General features: G+C 44.6%; 1 protein-coding gene across 1 annotated transcript in view; it reads right to left on the bottom strand.

The window, feature by feature from the left end:
* Positions 1 to 21,517, bottom strand: part of LOC149452879 (uncharacterized) — a 45,410-nt gene extending 23,893 nt beyond the window's left edge. Inside the window, exon 1 of the mRNA XM_089688867.1 lies at positions 21,458 to 21,517. The gene's annotated coding sequence lies outside the window, so the exon portion shown is untranslated. The remainder of the gene's footprint in view (positions 1 to 21,457) is intronic.
* Positions 21,518 to 21,844: the final 327 nt, after the last annotated feature.

Here is a 21,844-nt window from a genome sequence, read left to right as displayed (position 1 = left end):
CAGAGTACCCAGAAGAAACCCACGCAGGCACAGGGAGATCATGCAAACTCCAGGCAGGTGGTGCCGTGGCTGGGATTCGAACCAACGACCCGAGTACTGCCAGGCGGAAGTGCTAACCATTTAGCCACTGTGCTGCCCATTTAATTCATTTTAACAGGATATGTTCACCTTCTGGCCAAAAATAATAAATACACATTTTTTTTGCAGGTAAAAAAATGTGCATTTATTATTTTTGTCCAAAGGAGCCTGGAAAGCATTGCACCATTGCATCTTTTGCCTAGGACTGGAAACAAGAAAGCAAATGAAGAAATGTAGAAAAAAGTTTAAACTAATTAAATACGATCTACTTTCCTATCTATTTAATAATGCTAGCAGCATAAGGATTAAAAATAGTCAGTATTGATTGAAAGAGTGAAATTCCGCTTTAAAGTGTTACTGAACCACGGACCCTGCCTTCACTATATCTGGTCTCCCACAGTAAAGAGAACATGGAAATGCAATCATTTTAGTAAATATAAACTGCTAAATATTATTTTTATTAATTATTTTAGTAAATATAAATGCTAAATAAATATAAAGTGCTAAATCTCATCAGCAGTTAGAGCAGTCTTGTGACTTCTATCAGTGTTCAGCAGAGCACTAGTTAAATCTTGCAGGAGTTTTCATTCTCCTCCAGGAGGATGCAGAACCCCTGACCCCTGTCTGGACAGTGTTGATTGGCCCTGTGCTGATCACATGCACCCTTCCAAGAAAAAAAAAAAAACCTCTCTAGCAATACACACCAAACCGAGCATGTGCAGAGTGACTCCAAACCTCTGTTCTATCAGGAGATATTTAGGAGACAATGGAAGAAGGGGAAGATCAGAAAAGACAGGATCAAACATTCTTTTTACACAATGTGGAAAATTGATCCCTTAGGTTCCACAGTGAGTATAACAAGCATGCTTTACTGCATATACAGACGGATCTTACTGCTGAGAGTTTAGTAACACTTTAAGTTCTAAGAAATATATAAAAGTTAAAGTATAAATAATTTGGTTTCACGCAGACTGATCAGTCAGCAAATCATAGACCAGCAATGGCGGCTTCACCCCAAGCCATGTATACGATTTACATTTGCAATCTTAACTTCTCTTCAATACGGAACTCATTCAAAAGAAAAACAAACTAAAAAAAAAAAAATTTCTGTAATATTCAAAGCAGGCGTCATATTGAATTAAAGCCATACTCATGTAATATTATCTAAGCGCTGAAACATATGCTTGCAATTAGTCTCTTTTTGTAGAATATCGCTCTGCCTCGCCAATTCCTAGAGGCCAAAATCTAAAACGGGTTTTTATTTAGGTTCTCAGGTTTCCGTCCTTTTGATTTTTGGTTTCGCTTTGATTTGTGCCGGAACAGATGATAATTTGGAATCTATCGCGTGGCTAATGGGAGACGGGGTCTTAAGTATGGAGAACGAAGCAAAGAAAGGGTGAATACATGGCCCAACACTGTCAAAGTATCAAGTATCTGAACTTGTGTTGTCAACTATCACCCTCTAAAAGAGCAGCGCTCACTTATAACAACTAGAGGAAATTAGAGGAACTAGAGGAAATTATTTTCTTCAAGGAAAACTATAATGGTTTTGAATTTTTTTTTTTTAATTTTTAAACTGATGCTTTATATGTTTTATATTAATTAGTGGTGCACCGAAATGAAAATTCAAGATTATGGAACGATTGGATACTAACATTTATAGATAACATTGATCCAGGGAATATCCGATTGCCTCTCGGGGGATCAGGAAGGAATTATATTTCCCAGCAGGAGCAAATTGGATCATCCTTTGCTGGGTTTTTTGCCTTCCTCTGGATTAACTGTGGGTATAGGATTATAACTTTTTTTTTTTTTAACAGTATGGACTTTTGTCTTTTTTCAGCCAGACTAATGCGGGCCATAGACTTGCGATAAAGTGGCCGCATTTTCGGCCGATATTCGGATCGTTAGTGGGGAAATTTGTCGGCCATTTTTCGTGATTTTGAGACTTTTAAAAAATCGCCCCTGCTGGAAAATTGGCAACTGATTTTGTCGTTTGGCCGATTTTCGCGGCAATTATGGACAAATCGGCCGACCTTTTTGCTGATTTAAAAAAAAAAGGATTTGAGGAAAAAGAAGAAATAGAATATCAAGAAGAATATGAATAAGAAGAAAAAGAAATAGAATATGAGTGAAAAGAAGAAATAGAATATCAAGAAGAAAAGAAATAGAATATCAAGAAGAAAAAGAAATAAAATATCAAGACGAAGAAGAAATAGAATATGAATAAAAAGAAAAATAGAATATAGAGAAGAAGAAAAAATAGAAAATCAGTCCGATATTATATTTGACCTTTAAAAGTATAGCAACATTGTATCTATTTGTATCCAAATAGAAACATCTGTATCTGAAATGAATACAAATAGATACAATGTTGCACCTTTTTCTTCTTCTTCTGCATATTCTATTTCTTCTATTTATTCATATTCTATTTCTTCTTCTTCTGCATATTCTATTTCTTCTTTTTATTCGTATTCTATTTCTTCTTCTTCATATTCTATTTCTTCTACTTCTTCTGCATATATTCTATATAATTGTCGGCCGTAGACGGGACAAAAATCAGCCGACCTTTTTTACCAATATTGTTAATTTCGGCTGATTGAACGACCGATTTTTCGTTTTTTTTTAAAAAAAAATGGCCGGTTTTCACCCGTCTATGGCCTGCTTTAATCGCTTTTATCTGCAGCCATTATCGGCACTTTTTTCCTGTTGGCAAAATACCGATAACACTATTTTCGATTGAAACATTTCGGCTGCAGATATATCAGTGCATCCCTAAGATTAATATTTTATTAATTTCAATTAATATTTAATAATCAATTAAGATTAAATTATTTCATATTTAAAGTAGAACTAAACTCTCTCAATCAACACAAACTATTTTAATCCTTATACTGCTAGCATTATTAAATAAATAGGAATAAATATAATTTAATATTTGCTCTAGTTTTAATTTGTTTTATTTTTTATTTTTTTGCTATGCAGAGCCATACAAAGCAGTGTGCAGGAACTGACAGGAGAGAGATCTGTGTTGTTTATGCACAGGTCTCTCCTCCATCGGAGATACTCTGCGATCACCGGGTGCCGACTACAAAATCACTTGCTGGGACCCGGAGATTGACAGTCGAGGCCCCGAGTTCCCTTACCCGGAAATTAAAATCACGTATATATACGTGATTTTGCGCACCCGTGTCCCTGTAGCAGTATTTCTGCTATAGGCTGGTGCGGAAGCGGTTAAAATCCTTTGTGGACAGCAGAGGGTGCCAAAAAAGCAAACCTTTTGTTTCTAATTAAAACTTGGTAAGAAGCCACAGAAAACAGTAGGAGGAGGTGGAGTAGGGGGAAGAGGTAAGTGCTCTCTGGCTTATTCACTTGTGTGTATACATTTCATCTTGAGCTACTTAGCTCTGTAGATAAAAGGCTTATTTTTTAACTAAAGTTGATAGCAATGGACATCAATAGCCGCACGATTACTTTCACGGGGCACGCAATGTGCCATATCCCATGATTCCAGCACTCTCTCTCTCCTCTTGGAAGCCCATAATCATGATAAACACTTCCAGGATGGCAAGTGATAGGACACCAAGGAAGGTTTGTTCCCTGATATCCTCTGCAGAGTGTGAACCTGGAAGCGCTCAGCTCTGACACTTCCGAGTTCAAAGCTGGCCACAAAACCAGGTTAACAACAGATCAAGCACAGTCTGTGCTTGAGTGGTTGGAGCAGAGGGGACATTAGGGGTTTAACACACCCCTGATGTCTTCACAAAGAGTACCTAACCCCTGCCTACTGTCATCACATAAGGGCCTTAATAGCTGCCTTGTGATAGCAGAAAAGTTAAGTAAAAAAAGAATAAACAAATTTTAAATATAAAATAAATTTAAAAAAAATCTAAAAACCACTATTGCCTCATGCACTCACATACTAATTGAAATGTGCACGTGCATGTCAACTATTGTGCAAGATATCCAGTATTAGGTATTGCAATGCACGCTAGAATGAGATAAACTCTAAACTGATCAGCTGTAAAGGAATGGAAAGTATTATGTATTGATAACTTTGGGTAAAGTAACTTTTTTGCTGTGTCGCAGGCCTGACATTATTGGTATTTGGTATTTATTTACCCAACACAACCTCATTTTTCATCTGGGGGTTATATTGTGTTGTGTGCACTGAAATTCATTTAAATGCATTTTTTAAACTGAAAATATAGATCTGATAAGCAGTTGTAAAATTATTATGGGTCATAAAAAAAATGCAACTACCATCTTTTTATTCTAAATTGTCTCTGCGTTCACAAATGTTATGTTTTGTGGTTTTAAATATCTCTTTAGCTAAAAATGTAAATTTTAACACATGTGCAAAGTGGTTCTAAATGCAGAAGATTTTTTACCTTAAGGCATTCTATGCACTAACTACTAAGCAACTCATTCACTCCCTTGTTATCTCTCGCCTTGACTATTGTAACTCCCTCCTCACTGGCCTACCTCATCGCAGGCTATCCCCTCTTCAGTCTATCATGAATGCTGCTGCCAGACTCATCCACCTTACTAACCGTTCTGTACCTGCCACCCCTCTCTGCCAATCCCTCCACTGGCTTCCCATTGCCCAACGGATAAAATTCAAAACATTAACAATAACATATAAAGCTATATATAACTCTGCCCCAAATTACATCACCGATCTTGTCTCCAAATATCACCCAAACTGTCCTCTCTGCTCCTCCCACGACCTCCTGCTCTCTGGCTCCCTTGTCTCCTCCTCCCATGCTCGTCTCCAGGACTTCTCCAGAGCCTCCTCCATCCTCTGGAACTCTCTACCCCAATTTATCAGACTATCACGACTCTACTCACTTTTAGGCAATCTCAGAAAACCTATCTCTTCAGGGAAGCCTATCCTGCCCTCAGCTAATAATGGAATCTTCTATTCCTCCTATCAGTCCATCCCCCACAGTTATTACCTTTTGTATTACTAACCCCTCCCTCTTAGATTGTAAGCTCCAAGGAGCTTATCCCCTCCTAACCCTCTTGTATTGAACTGTATTGTTGCTGTATTGTCTCCCGTTATATTGTAAAGCGCTGAGCAAACTGTTGGCGCTATATAAATCCTGTATAATAATAAAGTAGTTCTAAAGCTTTGTTTTTTTTAAATTAAAATCATAAACATGTTATACTTACCTGCACTGGTTTTGCACAGTGTAGCCCCGGTCCTCCTCTTCTTGAGTCCCCTTCCGGCATCCTGGCTCCTCTTCTTCATACAGTGCCCCATAGGAAGACGCTTCCTATGGGGGCACTCGTGCGGGCTTGCTCCTAAGCCCTGTTGCCTGTGTCCATAGACATAGACAGCCCCCGCCATTACAGAGTTTTCTGACAGCAGCAGGAGCGATCTGCCCAGTGAGGAGGGAGAGAGCTGGGAGAGCATCTGCTCTCATGCACAACGTTGGATGGTGATGGAACTCAGGTAAGTATAATGAGGGGGATCCCAAGCACAGAAGGTTTTTACCCTAATGCACAGAATGCATTAAGGTAAAAAGCCTTAAAGCGGTAGCAAACCGCAAAAATTAAACAAAAAAAATGTTCTCCATGCAAATTAAGAACATGATGTGCTAGCATATTATGAAAGACTTACTTGAAAACTAAATCCTCCAGCGGAGCATTGTCTCAGCTCCCCAGGGCTTCCATCTTCGCCCATTCTTCCTTTCGGGTTCGCAGGCTGAGGCCATTAGACTGGCCCAGCCGCGATGGCGTCACTCCTGCAAATGCGCATGGGAGCTTCCACCGCGGCACGGCTCTCTCAAGGGACAGCGCGCCATCCATTGAGAACGCAGTGCACATGCAACGGTGACATCACTGGTGCTGCTAAAGTAAATATCTCTTAGCCCAGGGCTTCAAAAGTCCTGAGCTACTAGCCAGGCCTTAGAGTTACTTGCCACCAACAAACACACACAGAGACATGTACATACACACACACATACACACACAGAAACATATACACACACGCACAGAGACACATGTACACACATACAGACACACGTATACACACACAGGCATGAAAGACATGCATACACACAGATACATGTACATACACAGAAATACACACGCACAGACACATGTACATTATTATTATTATAATGCAGTATTTATAAAGTGCCAACAGTTCGCTCAGCGCAAGTACATTACAATGGGAGACAGAACATGTGACAGTACAATAACAATACAATGTGATACACGAGGGGTTTACACACGCATACACATGTACACACAGACACATGTACGTACATAGACACATGTACATGCACACAAAGACACATGTACATACACACATACATGTACATACACACAGACACATGTACAATTGTACAAGCATACACAGACACACACACACATGTACACGTACACACACACACACACGTACACGTACACACACACACATGTACACGTACACACACACACACGTACACGTACACACACACATGTACACGTACACACACACCCCAATAAAAAGTTGCAGTACTTCGTTGTTCACTCACAGAGCTGGGTACTGCACTCTAGGGGGAGGCAGAGAGCACAGCACACACTCCTTCCTTTGCTTTCACTTCGCACAGCTATTGAGCAGTCTGACGGCTCCCAGTGCCAATAGCAGATCTGGCCTGAGCTCCAAGCCTGCTCAGCAAGATGGCCCTGGGATGCACACTCGCCCTCACCATAATTTCCACTCGCCATTGGCGAACAGGCGAGTGGAAATTTCAAACCCTGGCCTAACCTGTGCACGTTAAGGTGATATTTACTGTACCTACAGGTAAGTCTTAATATAGAGAAGAGGAGGATCAGGGCTGCTCTGTGCAAAACCATTACATAGGGCAAGTACACACAACATGTTTGTTATTAAAAAAAAAAAAAAAAATTCCCTTAGCAATCACTTTAAAGAATCTATGCACTTTCCGACAAATTATGTGACAAAGCAGGCTGGGTGCCATGTCTCTGCTGAGTGTAGCGGCAGATTTGTTACACCAAAGACTTTAAAATGAAAAAAAACTAGAAGGAAAACTTTTTAAAATTGAACTAAATATTATGGTATAAGTCAATAACTTGCTGACGGGGTTCAAAGTGAAAAATGATCAAAGTGAGAATTTTGGGAATAAAAGGTTTTTTTTCACTCTTTGTTAACATCAAAGTATGCATTTCTGAACATCAAAGTGAGAGTGAAAACAAACCTACAGTAAACATAATACTTTTCAATAATCATCATCAATCACAGAGATTATTTTCTTCAACATTTCTAAAAAAAAAAGGCTTCAGTCTGTTGCTTGATTTTGATCCAAGCCCAATCTATTACATAAATTAAATGTAAATTTTTTTATTCAATATAAGTGTTGGGTCTGGCCTGGGGTTGACCTGGTAGAAAACTGAAGAAGGTTTGTCATTTTTGAGGCTCAGTTCACAATATTGTGGGCCATGCAGCCTACATTTACGGCAGTCTTTCTATTTGAATGGAATGCTATGCCAGTGTTTCTGCACAAAACGTTGCATGCATGAAAACGCAAAACGAACCCACAATCGCACTGTGGGCTAATAATGAATGAATGGCAGCCCCGTGTGTCTCGCAAGAGCAATGCGATTGAGCTACAGGTGGTTGCGGGTGCAATTCTGCATTAAGAACGTAGCCTTAAACTTTTATTTCTCTTTAAAGCGATTCTAAAGGTTCATTTTTTTTTTGTAAAATAACAAACATGTCTATACTTACCAGCTGTGTGCAGTGGTTTTGCACAGAGTAGCCCGGATCCTCCTCTTCTCGAGTCCCCCACAGGTTCTCCTGGCTCACCCTGTCTGTTGGGTGCCCCCACAGCAAGCAGCTTGCTATGGGGCACCCGCGTGTCCATCCTTGGCCCCACCCCCTCTCTCTCCTCATTGGCTGACTGCCTGTGATTGACAGCAGCGACAGCCAATGGCTCCCGCTTGCTGTCTCAGTCAATCAGGAAGCAGAGACATGGGGCAGCCGAGGCTGTCATTCACATTGCTGGGTCGTGATGAGGCTCAGGTAAGTATTGAGGGGGCTGGGGGCGCTGCTACACACAAAAGTTTTTTTTTTACCTTCATGCATAGAATACATGAAGGTAAAAAACCTTCAGCCTGTGCAACCACTTTAAGTCCAATGGGCAGCCAGGGAAGTGGTAAAAGCAGCTGGTTGAGTTGAGGATTTACTGCCCCCTCTGACAGCCCACCTAAACTAGCGCACACAGCTGCTCAGGGTTGTACACATGCTGCAGCAAAAATTAAATGGCCTGTCACATTCGGTGGTACTGTTGCTAAATGCGACCCATTCAAGTGAATGGGGGCACCTGGTTGTGGTATGGTAGGTCTGCATTTTGACAGCTGAAACAGGCAACATATCAGTAAAATTCTCAATAGTCCCATGTGTGCATTAACTCTTAGGGGCCTTTAGGATCGCTCTTCGGAGAGCATTTGACTGGGGGTGAGGAGGGGTTTTATCGCCTTCTCACCACCTGCTTTAACCCCTTGATCGCTGCAGAGCGGCCCAATCCGCTTAAAGGGGTTGCATTTGGCAAGTGCTGCGCCCACCAAGAAAAAGAGGGGGTATAATTCTTGCCATGACATGTCTCTGCGGCTAAAGAGGGTAGCAGTTAGGTGATGGCAAAAGCGCAGCTCAACTGCGGGGAGCACCAACTGCACTTCAGCCCAACCGCAGGGGGGCCCCAAGAGGGGCACCATTGTTGGGCTGTGCTTAGGGCATCACTTCCCTTTAGTCTGACCCTGCACTGCAGACATACAGCTATGGTCCTGTAGGCAAAGGAATGCCTAGACACATTCATAAGGGCAGCACAGTGGCTAAATGGTTAGCACTTCCGCTTGGCAGTACTTGGGTCGTTGGTTTGGATCCCAGCCACGGCACCTCCTGCCTGGAGTTTGCATGTTCTCCCTGTGCCTGCGTGGGTTTCCTCTGGCTACTCCGGTTTCCTCCCACACTCCAAAGACATGCTGGTAGGTGAATTGGCTCCTGTCTAAATTGGCCCTAGTATGTGTATGTATGAATGTGAGTTAGGGACCTTAGATTGTACGCCCCTTGAGGGTTAGGGACTGATGTGAATGTACAACATATATGTAAAGCGCTGCGTAAATTGACAGTGCTATATAAGTACCTGAAATAAATAAATAAAAATACATAAAAAATAAGCCAGGAAAAGCACCTATACAAGTCAATAAGTCAATGGGAGTGCAAAAGCAGCTTGATGCAGCTTGGAGAATGCATGCTGTATAGTGTGAACGAAACCTAACACTTTTCAAACCGCATGCATTCCTTCTCCCAAACAGAAAATCCTTTATTTTTCCTCAAACCGTATTCCTTTTTTTTTTTTTTTTTTTTACTATTTTTCTGGGTAAATAATAAGCACATTTTTTTCTTTTTCTTTTGCAAAGGTTAGCTTGAATTTGTAGCTTGCTTCAGATTTGTGTTTTTCAAAAAAACAAACAAAAAAAAGATCCTTTGTGCTGCATATTGTGGCTTAAAAGACAAACAGCCACTATACCGGGTGCGTTGGCATGTAAAAAAAAAAACATCTAAATAAAACATAAGCCTAAATCAAATGGTATTAGCGCTGCAAAAATAAATGAGCGGCGGCAGTTTGTCCCACGTCTGAGGCTCGGAGAGGGATATTTACGGCCTCAATATAAAAATAACACTTCCACACCATAACACATTGCACATCCCACAGCCTTTAACCGCTTCGCTCCCAAATTTCCTATGGCAGCCCACTTTAATCAATGACAGAGCCAGACCCCAGGCTGGAGCTCTTCCTGTCTCTGTTAGGTTTCTCTTGTTTAATGGAAAAAAAAACATTTTTTTTATTTTTTATTTTTTTTTAGGCTGGGCTGCACTATTAAGGGTCCTACAGGTCAAAATGGATTCTCTCCCGGAGCCCAGGCCCGACGAGGGTTGCCGCAGCAACGCGAGTCACGTGAACATAAGAAAACAATGGTTTTAATGCTAGAAAAACAAATAAAAAAAAAAAAGCAAAAGCAGGAAGTTTGCAAAGTAGATACCGGGGCTGCTATGGAGAAAATCTGCCTGAAAATGTGTTATGGAAGAACAAGGCGTATTTTGTATAGATTGTGGTAAAAATAGGAACATGAAAAGCGACGATCGGCTCGACAAATGCTTAAAGCGACTGTGTCTATAAAAAAAAAAAGCAAAATTTTAAATAAAAACTGCAAAAATATATTAAAAATACTTACTAGTCCCACTGCTCCTGAGGGCTCCTTCACACCATGTATGTTGAGCTGCATAAATCAACACGAGGACATATAGGAAACAACTGCTTCCTATGTGTCTTGTTCACAGCACAACACTGCGTTGAGGAGCACGCATGTCTGCATGTTCATCCCGCACAACGCACGGCGTCACAACACATATCGAGGTTTTCTGTTCATCTAAATTTGTCTATTGGTTGAACTAGATGGACTTATGTGGTTTTAAACCCTGCGACACTTTAATAAAGTTAAAAAAAAAAAAAAAGAAACAATGTGATACGTTGTAAAAACCCATTGCACTGCCCTAGAAAAAAAACACACCAGTGCACATGTTAGAGCATGCAGACTGGTCTGAAGCACTCCAATCTCTACTCTCTTGCACAGTTGGAAGGGCTTGAAGCAGCCTTTCTCAACAATTTCGCCAAAGAAATGGTAGTAGATGCTAAAATTATTTCAATGGTGGTCATTGGGAAGAATGCCCCTTACATTGGTGGTCATTGGGGAAAATGCCCCTTACATTAGTAGTCTTTGGGAAGAATGCTGCTTGCATTGCTAGTTAGTGGGAAGAATGCACTTTACATTGGTGGTCATTGGGAAGAATGCCCCTTACATTGGTGGTCAGTGAGAAGAATGCCCTTTACATTGGTGGTCATTGGGAAGAATGCCCCTTACATTGGTGGTCAGTGAAAAGAATGCTCCTTACATTGGTGGTCAGTGAGAATTCTCTTTACATTGGTGGTCATTGGGAAGAATGCTCCTTACATTGGTGGTCAGTAAGAATGCCCTTTACATTGGTGTTCATTGGGAAGAATGCTCCTTACATTGGTGGTCAGTGAGAAGAATTCCCTTTACATTGGTGGTCATTGGGAAGAATGCCCCTTATATTTGTGGTCAGTGGGAAGAATGCTCCTTACATTGGTGGTCAGTGGGAAGAATGTTCCTTACATTGGTGGTCAGTGAAAAGAATGCTCATTACATTGGTGGTCAGTGGGAAGAATGCTCCTTACATTGGTGGTCAGTGGGAAGAATGTTCCTTACATTGGTGGTCAGTGGGAAGAATGTTCCTTACATTGGTGGTCAGTGAAAAGAATGCTCCTTACATTGGTGGTCAGTGGGAAGAATGCTCCTTACATTGGTGGTCAGTGGGAAGAATGCTCCTTACATTGGTGGTCAGTGGGAAGAATGTTCCTTACATTGGTGGTCAGTGGGAAGAATGTTCCTTACATTGGTGGTCAGTGAAAAGAATGCTCCTTACATTGGTGGTCAGTGGCAAGAATGCTCCTTACATTGGTGGTCAGTGGCAAGAATGCTCCTTACATTGGTGGTCAGTGGGAAGAACGCTTCTTACATTGGTGGTCATTGGGAAGAATGTGCCTTACATTGGTGGTCATTGGGAAGAACGCTTCTTACATTGGTAGTCCTTTGGAAGAATGCCTCTTACATTGGTGGTCATTGAGAAGAATGACCCTTACAAAGGTGGTTATTGGGAAAATTGTCCTTTACACTGTTGGTCAGTGAGAAAAATTCCACCCTTAAATTGATGGTCAGCGGGAAGAATGCTTCATGCATTGGTGGTCAGTGGAAAGAATGTCCCTCTTACAATGGTGATCAGTACAAAGAATGCCCCCTTCACATTGACAGTCAATGAGAAGAATGCCCTAATTACATTGGTGGTCAGTGGGAAAATTGTCCTCATTACATTAGTGGTCAGAGGGAACAATGCCCTCCTTTACATTGGCGGTGAAAGGGAAAAATGCCCCACTTACACTGGTGGTCAGTGGGAAGAATAAACCCCTTACATCATTAGTCAGTGGGAGGAATGCCTCTTACATTGGTAGTCAGTGGAGAGAATGTCCCTCTTACAGTGATAATCAAAATGCCCTCCTTACAGACAGCTAAAAAGATTGTTGTTGTCATGTTTCTAGCTCTGCCAAAGAGCACCAGACCCAGAACTATCCAGGTACCATCAGATGGGAGGTCAATCAGCCAGAGCTCAAGAAACCCCTAGACACCTCTGGAGGAGTGCTGGTTGAGAACTGTTGATCTAGAGAATTTTCAGCATCCAACCCTTCTGGGTTTGTCAGATTCCTGCGTCACCACCGGCACTGCATCACAAGTGCATCTACAGAGCTGCAAGGACACGCTGGGGATGTAGCGGTCAGTGAAATTATCGCGCCCAGTAGGAATGGCAAAAATCCAATATGCCCAGAAGCATGGGATGTTGAGGTTCCTAGCGGGTGTAGTTCAGCAAGAGAGTGAAGACTGGAGCAATGGGTGGTGGGCCAATTGGCAAAATGCACAGTACTAACACTAATAGCGGAAATATTTTGCTTGACAAAAGTTTAGTCCAGTAAGAACCAGGGGCGGACTGACCATTTGGAAACTCGGGCACTGCCCGAGGGCCTGGGGTCAGTAGAGGGCCCCATGAGATGCCCCTGGTACCTTTTTCATAGGCTTTTTTGAGTTTGGGCAAGGACACAGGGGCCCCATGATCCCCTATTGCCCGGGGGCCCCATGAGTTGTCAGTCCGCCCCTGGTAAGAACAGACTCGCTTACTAGTAGCTGGTTTGTGGTATGTCTGCGAAGTTTCTGGCCAAAAGTTTTTTAATCTGTGAGCCACTGCCCCTGCCTACCTGCTCTTTAACCTATGAGTTAACATCACCATAATGGTGGCTCCCACTTCCCCCTTGATTTGTTAGCTCACCCAACTTCTCGCCCTTTATCCCTTTTCTAATATTTCCACTGCAAGCCTAATTTCAGATTTAGGACAAGTTTGCACTCTTGTTTTTGCATGTTCCGCGTGGCGCATTTTTGACTGCATGTTCATTTCAACAGGCTACCAAACACATGGGAATTTGCAAAAGTACAACAGGCGAGACTTTTAAAATCACACCACACCAAACTGAGTGGTACTGCAGTATCATTCATTCCGGTGGCCACAAACGCGTGCACGTTTGGGGTGCCGTTGACAATTGATGATACTCATGTCTAAAGAGGGACGAACGCTCCCATGCTGTGAGGGAAACACGCACATAAACACTTTCCCGCACATGGTGTGAATTGGCCATCAATCTTGATTCTTACAGGGTGCACAGCCGTGGTCATCTACTTGTAAGGTGCAGGTGGCCTCATTTGTGACAGCTTCAAAGGGCCACACATAATATATAGCATTAGTATAACAAAAGACTGTCAGAGACTTCAGACATACTAGAGGAGTAGAGGCAGAGACTGCATATCTGCAACAACAGTCACTGGAAGATCACATGAGTTAGTGAGAGACAGGGCCTCTTTCAGCAGGATAATGTGCCCTGGCACATTGCAAAAATAGTTCAAGAATGGTTGGAGGAACTCAGCAATAAGTCTGAGGTGTTGACTTGGTCTCTCCAGATCTTAATCCAATCAAGCATCTGTGGGATGTGCTGGAAAACAAGCCTGAACCATGGAGGCCCCACCTGACAACTTACAGGACTTAATGGATCTGCTACTGATGGCTTAGTGTCAGACACCACAGCATAGCTTCATACGTCTAGTGGAGTCCATTCCTTGAAGGGTCAGGACTGTTTTGGCCGCAAAACAGGGACCTACTCAATACTGGGTGGGTAGTCATAAAGTTATGTATGGTCGGTGTATTTAAGAAAAATGGCTGACCTGCTCTATAAAGAGGACCTTTCATGAAAGAAAACGAAGAAGAAAAAAAAACAGGCAGTAATTTACCACCCGTCATGTGTTTATACATGTGGCATACCTCCTATGTGTCCTTCCCTCTACGCATGCCTTTCAGATAACATGGCAGTTGTGGTGACATTGTCATGGGAAAAATGATCACTGCTAGATATCTGTTTTCTTATTGCTTCTCCATTTTTCATAGCAATCCGACATTAGCAATCCCAAACCCATAATATCAGATAACAGAGAATTTATCTGCACTTTGTCTTTAATGCCAACTTTACACATCCATCTTGATTTTTTTGTGCCCTTTAGGTATAAATATATATATTTTATGAATATTATAGATATTTTTTTCATGAATACTAGAGGCTTTAGGAGAGAGAGAGAGAGAGAGAGAGAAATAAAATATATATACATATGTATTTCTTTTTTAAACTATAAATATATTTTTTATTAGTGCTCAATACTTAATTTTTTTAATACTATATATACTGTATATTTTTTTTTATATAAGAACTTTAAATACTTTTTTTATGAACAATATCGATTTTTTTTTATAAGAGCGAGTAAGAAGGAGGGAGTAAGAGAGAGTATATTTACATGTGTAATTTCTTCAATTTTATACTGTATACTTTAGATTTATTTATTTTTTTACTAGTTTTCGATATATAATTTTGTATATTTTTATATTAGCACTTTCAATACTTTATACATTTTTATTAATACTGTAGATTCATGATTTTTTTTAGTACTATTGATTCTTTTTTAGTAGTCCTATTGATACTTTATATATTTGTAATACTACAGATACTTTATATTTTTTTATTATTACTATTAATACTTTAAATATTTGTTTTTATAATTTTAGGATTCTGAAACTGAACATTACAAAACGTTAGTTTTGTTGGAGCTATTTTGGAGTTATTTTCAGAACAGATATACTATTTATTTATTTCAGGTACTTATATAGCGCCGTCAATTTACACATTCACATCAGTCCCTAACCCTCAAGGGGCGTACAATCTAAGGTTCCTAACTCACAGTCATACATACACATACTAGGGACAATTTAGACAGGAGCCAATTAACCTACCAGCATGTCTTTGGAGTGTGGGAGGAAACCGGGCTACCCGGAGGAAACCCACACAGGCACAGGGAGAACATGCAAACTCCAGGCAGTTGGTGCCATGGTTGGGATTCGAACCAGCAACCCGAGTACTGCCAGGCAGAAGTGCTAACCATTTAGCCACTGTGCTGCCCTATTATGCTGCTACTATTCTTATCATTTAGGTTTATTAGGTACAGCCGTGGCCAAAAGTTTTGAGAATGACACAAATATTAATTTTCACAAAGTCTGCTGCTTCAACTACAAGCATTTCATAAGTGTCAAAGGCTTTTATTAACAAATTACATGCAAGAGTCAATGTTTGCAGTATTCACCCTTCTTTATCAAGACCTCTGCAATTTGCCCTGGCATGCTGTCAATCAACTTCTGGGCCACATCCTGACTGATGGCAGACCATTCTTGCATAATCAATGCTTGGAGTTTGTCAGAATTTGTGGGGGGGGGTTTTGTTCATCCGCCTCTTGAGGATTGACCACAATTCAAATGGGATTAAGGTCTAGGGAGTATCCTGGCCATGGACCCAAAATTTTAATGTTTTGTTCCCCAAGCCACTTATTTATGATTTTTGCCTTATGGCAAGGTGCTCCATCATGCTGGAGGAGGCATTGTTCATCACCAGTTCTTGGATGGTTGGAAGAAGTTGCTCTCGGAGGATGTTTTTGGACCATTCTTTATTCATGGCTGTGTTCTTAGGCAAAATTGTGAGTGAGCCCACTACCTTGGCTGAGAAGCGACCCCACACATGAATGGTCTCAGGATGCTTTACTGTTGGCATGACACAGGACTGATGGTAGCACACACCTTTTCTTCTCTGGACAAGGTTTTTTCCAGATGCCCCAAACAATCGAAAAGGGGCATCATCAGAGAAAATGACTTTACCCCAGTCCTCAGCAGTCCAATCCCTGTACCTTTTGCAGAATATTAGTCTGTCTCTGATGTTCTTCCCTAAAGAAAAGTGGTTTCTTTGCTGCCTTTCTTGACACCAGGCCATCCTCCAAAAGTCTTCGCCTCACTGTGCGTGCAGATGCATTCACACCTGTTTGCTGCCATTCCTGAGCAAACTCTGTACTGGTGGTGCCCCGATTCCACAGCTGAATCAACGTTAGAGACGGTCCTGGTGCTTGCTGGACTTTCTTAGGCGCCCTGAAGCCTTCTTTACAAAAATGTAACCTTTCTCCTTGAAGTTCTTGATGATCCGATAAATGGTTGATTTAGGTGCAATCTTACTAGCAGCAATATCCTTGTCTGAATTTTGTGCAAAGCAATGATGACTGTATGTTTCCTTGCAGGTAACCATGGTTAACAGAGGAAAAACATTGATTTCAAGCATCACCCTCCTTTTAAAGCTTCCAGTCTGTTATTCTAACTCAATCAGCATGACAGAGTGATCTCCAGCCTTGTCCTCGTCAACACTGACACCTGTGTTAGGCTAGGTTCACATATGTGCGGGTGGTGCGGCTGCAGATCGACACAAAAGTCTGTGCAGCCGCACAACCACTCGCACAGAGGAATGCGGACCCTGTGGGCAGGTGCCAATAATTCTAATTTTCGCACTGGAAAACGCAACCGTACTGGGAACCGAGGTTCCTGTGCGGGCTGCGTTTTCAGAAGAAGTGCAGGGACTTCTTCCCTGCATGTCACGGGGCACGGGAGTCCATTCAAATGAATGGGCTCTTGTGCCCGCGCAAAACGCAGCCCGCACATATCTGAAACAGGGGTGAACGAGAGATTCACTGACATGATATCAGCTGGTCCTTTTGTGGCAGGGCTGAAATGCAGTGAAAATTTTTTTGGGGATTAAATTGATTTTCATTGCAAATCATCTGATCACTCTTCATAACATTCTGTAGTATATGCAAATTGCCATCATAAAAACTGAGGCAGTAGACGTTGAGAAAATCAATATTTGTGTCATTCTCAAAACTTTTGGCCACGGCTGTATATGTATCTGAACAGGTCTGTTATACTACCTTTTGGTGAGAGCTATCACGTAATATTTAACACAAGTGCGGATATACTTTTTCATTTTATTATGTATATGGCATGTGTGTTTCTAGCTCTGCTCCATTAATATTACAAATGTACACTCACCAGCCACCTGTTCAATTATTTGGTATCACAAATTGCTAATAAGTCAATTATATGGCAGCAACTCAATGCATTTAGGCCTGTAGACGAGGTGAAGTTCAAACAGAGAATCAGAATGGGGAAGAAAGGGGATTTAAGTGACTTTGAATGTAGCATGGTTGTTGGTGCCAGACGGGCTGGTCTGAGTATTTCAAAAACTGCTGATCTACTGGGATTTGCACACACAACCATCTCTAGGGTTTACAGAGAATGGTCTGAAAAAGAGAAAATATCCAATGAGCGGCAGTTGTGTGGATGAAAATGCCTTGTTGATATCAGAGGTCAGAGGAGAATGGGCAGACTGGTTGCTTTGACATTCAGATGGTAGGGTCCAGGGGCGGACTGACAACCCATGGGGCACCTGGGCAACAGCGGATCATGGGGCCCCGTGTGGTTGCCCAAACTCAAAAAAACCTATGAAAAAGGTACCAGGGGCATCTCATGGGGCCCGCTACTGACCCCGGGCCCTCGGGCAGTGCCCGAGTTTCCAAATGGTCAGTCCACCCCTGGTAGGGTCAGAATTTGGTGTAATCAATCAAGCATGGATCCATCCTTCCTTGTATCAACGGTTCAGACTGGTGGTGGTGGTGTAATGGTGTGGGGGATATTTTCTTGGCACTAGCAAGGTGTACCTAATAAATTGGCTGCTGAGTGTACATTGTAGTTTTTTTTTCTTCATCTGTTCGTAAATAAAAAAAAATATAATATATGCAGTTATTTCAGTATATTATTTTTATGCTGTAAACTCTATAGATACACAGACACCCGTATCTCCACCCACCCCAGCAGAGTCCATTTTTAAAAAGTTTCACACAGCTTTCACCCAAGATTCACTCATTGTTCTGTTTGTAGTCCATTGAAAAAGAAATGCGTGATTCGTGGGTGAAACAATATATATATATATATACACACACACATTCTTCTGGGCCTGCAGAGTGATGGTGCAGTAAGAAGTGCAGGCACAGGGTGAGGGCTGGGTGCTGAGAGAACAGGGGGACATGGAAATGGGGACAAGGGGGGGTACAGGGGTGATATGAGAGGGACAGAAGTGACAGAGATGTGGGTAGGGTGTGAAGAACTGACAGGGTTGGGAAACAGTGTTAGAGGGAAATGGAATGCAGAGCACATTGACAGGGTGACAGAAGTGGTAGAGGTACAGGCAGAATGACGGATGTAAAAGGAGGTATGGGCAGGATGATGGAGGTGGTAGGTCTGAAGGCAGCCAGGATGGTGGAGATGGTGGGGTTAAGGCAGCCAGGATGGTGGAGGTGTTAGGGGGTGAAGGCAGCTAGGATGATGGAGCTGGTGGGGGTTGAAGGCAGCCAGGATTGATGAAGGAGGTGGTAGGGATTGAAGGCAGCCAGGATGATGGAGGTGGTGGGGTGAAGGCAGCCAGGATGATGGAGGTGGTGGGGTGAAGGCAGCCAGGATGATGGAGGTGGTAGGGGGTGACGGTAACTATGATGGAGGTAGTAGGGAGTGAAAGCAACCAGGATTATGGTGGTGGCGGGGAGAAGGCAGCCAGGATGATGGAGTTGGTGGGGTGAAGGAAGCCAGGATGATGGAGTTGGTGGGGTGAAGGAAGCCAGGATGATGGAGGTGGTGGGGTGAAGGAAGCCAGGATGATGGAAGTGGTGGGGTGAAGGCAGCCAGGATGACTGAGGTGGTGGGGTGAAGGCAGACAGGATGATGGAGGTGGTAGGGGTGCAGGCAGGATGATGGAGCTGGTAGAGCTGCAGGCAAGATAGTGGAGAAGGTAGGGGTGCAGGCAGGCAGGATGATGCAGGAAGTAGGGGTGCAGGCAGGATGATGGAGGTGGTAGGGGTGCAGGCAGGATGATGGAGGTGGTAGGGGTGCAGGTAGGATGATGGAGGTGGTAGGGGTGCAGGTAGGATGATGGAGCTGGTAGAGGTGCAGGCAAGATAGCGGAGAAGGTAGGGGTGCAGGCAGGATGATGCAGGAATTAGGGGTTCAGGCAGGATGATGCAGGAGGTAGAGGTGAAGGCAGGCAGGCAAGATGATGGAGGTGGGAGGAGTGTAGGCAGGATGATAGAGGTGGTAAAGGTAAAGGCAGGCAGGCTGGTGTAGGAGGTAGTGGTGTACACAGGCAGGATGACGGAGGGGGTAGGGGTGCAGGAGGGATGATGGAAGGGGTGATAAAGGAGAAGGAAGGGGTGGTATGGGTGCAGGCAGGGCTTAGCTGTAGGATGTCAGGGTGTATGTATAGGGTGGATAGGGGTGCAGTCTTGGTTGCAGGGTGTCGGTGTGCATGTATAGGGTGGATAGGGGTGCAGGCAGGGCTGGGTTGCAGGGTGTCAGATGCATGTGATTGGGGTGCAGTCTTGGCTGCAGGGTGTAGTCTTGGTTGCAGGGTGTCGGGGTGCATGTATGGGGTGATATCAGTGCAGGAAGGGCTGGGTTGCGGGGTGCTGGGGTGCAGTCTTGGTTAAGGGGTGACATCGGTGCAGGCGGGGCTGGGTTGCGGGGTGTCGGGTGCATGTGATTGGGGTGCAGTCTTGGTTGCAGGGTGATATCGGTTCAGGCAGGGCTGGGTTGGGGGGTGTCAGGGTGCATGTAATTGGGGTGCCGTCTTGGTTGCAGGGTGTCGGGGTGATATCGGTGCAAGCAGGGCTGGGTTGCGGGGTATCGGGTGCATGTGATTGGGGTGCACTCTTGCTTGCAGGTTGTCGAGGTGATATCAGTGCAGAGCTGGGTTGCGGGGTATTGGGGTGCAGTCTTGGTTGCGGGGTGACATCGGTGCAGGCAGGGCTGGGTATCGGGTGATTGGGGTGCTGTCTTGGTGTCGGGGTAATATCGGTGCAGGCAGGGCTGGGTTGCGGGGTGTAGGGTGATTGGGGTGCAGTCTTGGTTGAGGGGTGACATCGGTGCAGGCAGGGCTGGGTTGTAAGGTGTAGGGTGATTGGGGTGCAGTCTTAGTGTCGGGGTGATATCGGTGCAGGCAGGGCTGGGTTGCAGGGTATCGGGTGCATGTGATTGCGGTGCAGTCTTGGTTGCGGGGTGATATAGGTGCAAGCAGGGCTGGGTTGCGGGGTATCGGTTGCAGGGTGTCGGGGTGATATCGGTGGAGGGCTGGGTTGTGGGGTATTGGGGTGCAGTCTTGGTTGCGGGGTGACATCGGTGCAGGCAGGGCTGGGTTGCGGGTATCGGGTGCACGTGATTGGGGTGCAGTCTTGGCTGCAGGGTGTCGGGGTGATATCGGTGCAGGGCTGGGTTGCGGGGTATTTGGGTGCAGTCTTGGTTGCGGGGTGACATCGGTGCAGGCAGGACTGGGTTGCGGGTATCGGGTGCACGTGATCGGGGTGCAGTCTTGGCTGCAGGGTGTCGGGGTGATATCGGTGCAGGGCTGGGTTGCTGGGTATTTGGGTGCAGTCTTGGTTGCGGGGTGACATCGGTGCAGGCAGGACTGGGTTGCGGGGTATCGGGTGCAGGCAGGGCTGGGTTGCGTGGAATCAGTTGCAGGGTGTCGGGGTGACATCGGTGCAGGCAGGGCTGGGTTGCAGGGTATCGGGTGCACGTGATTGGGGTGCAGTCTGGGCTGCAGAGTGTCGGGGTGATATCGGTCCAGGGCTGGGTTGCGGGGTATTGGGGAGCAGTCTTGGTTGCGGGGTGACATCGGTGCAGGCAGGACTGGGTTGCAGGGTATCGGATGCAGGGTGTCGGGGTGATATCGGTGCAGGGTTGGGTTGCGGGGTATCGGGTGCATGTGATTGGGGTGCAGTCTTGGTGTCAGGGTGACATCGGTGCAGGCAGGACTGGGTTGCGGGGTGTAGGGTGATTGGGGTGCTTTCTTGGTTGCAGGGTGACATCAGTGCAGGCAGGGCTGGGTTGCGGGGTGTAGGGTGATTGGGGTGCAGTCTTGGTGTCGGGGTGATATCGGTGCAGGCAGGGCTCGGTGTCAGGGTGCAGGCAGAAGAATGGGGTGAGCACTGGATGTGTAGTGCAGGTCCAGGGGTCATGCATGACTGAGTGCAGGGTGTCGGGGTGCGGGGGGGAGGGGTGCAGGGTGTCGGGGTGCAGGGAATTGTCGGGGTGCAGGCTCAGGGTAATAATCATCAGAACATTGGGCACCATGACGTCACTTGGCGTCCGGCCTCTTAACCCTTCCCCTGCCAGAGCGGCCTAGGAGCCCTTTTCGGCATGCAGGGGGTTAATCGGGGCCCGGCGGGGACTCACCTGGCTGCGGGCTGACCGGACATCGGAGGGGGCAGAAGACACGGGGGAGGGGCCACAGCGCCGCTGTTCGGGGGGGGCGGGAGGGAGACGGAACTGCCCTACTCTGACTACGGAGTCCCGGGCGGACCACACTGCCTGAGATCGCGATCCTGGGAGAGCGGAGTGTAGAGAGTGCATAGAGGTACAATCATCCATAGACAGTGCGACAGAAATCTATCCCAGAGGGGTCCCCCATCCTTCCAGCCCATGTGACGTGGTGGGAGACCCCCATTAATGAATGTCCAGGACACCCATCTAGTGGGGCTCATTCACTAAAGGCCATAAATGAAGGCGGGAGCTGCGCTACATTTGCAGCAGGATGACTTTTAGGCTCCGTGCACACTAGCG

Source organism: Staurois parvus, unplaced genomic scaffold (genome assembly GCF_062004578.1).
Source record: "Staurois parvus isolate SC_StPar_1 unplaced genomic scaffold, SC_StPar_1.0 ptg000457l, whole genome shotgun sequence".
NCBI lineage: Eukaryota > Metazoa > Chordata > Amphibia > Anura > Ranidae > Staurois > Staurois parvus.
The sequence above is the reverse complement of the archived record's forward strand: the minus strand, read 5'-3'. Positions and strand labels throughout refer to the sequence as shown.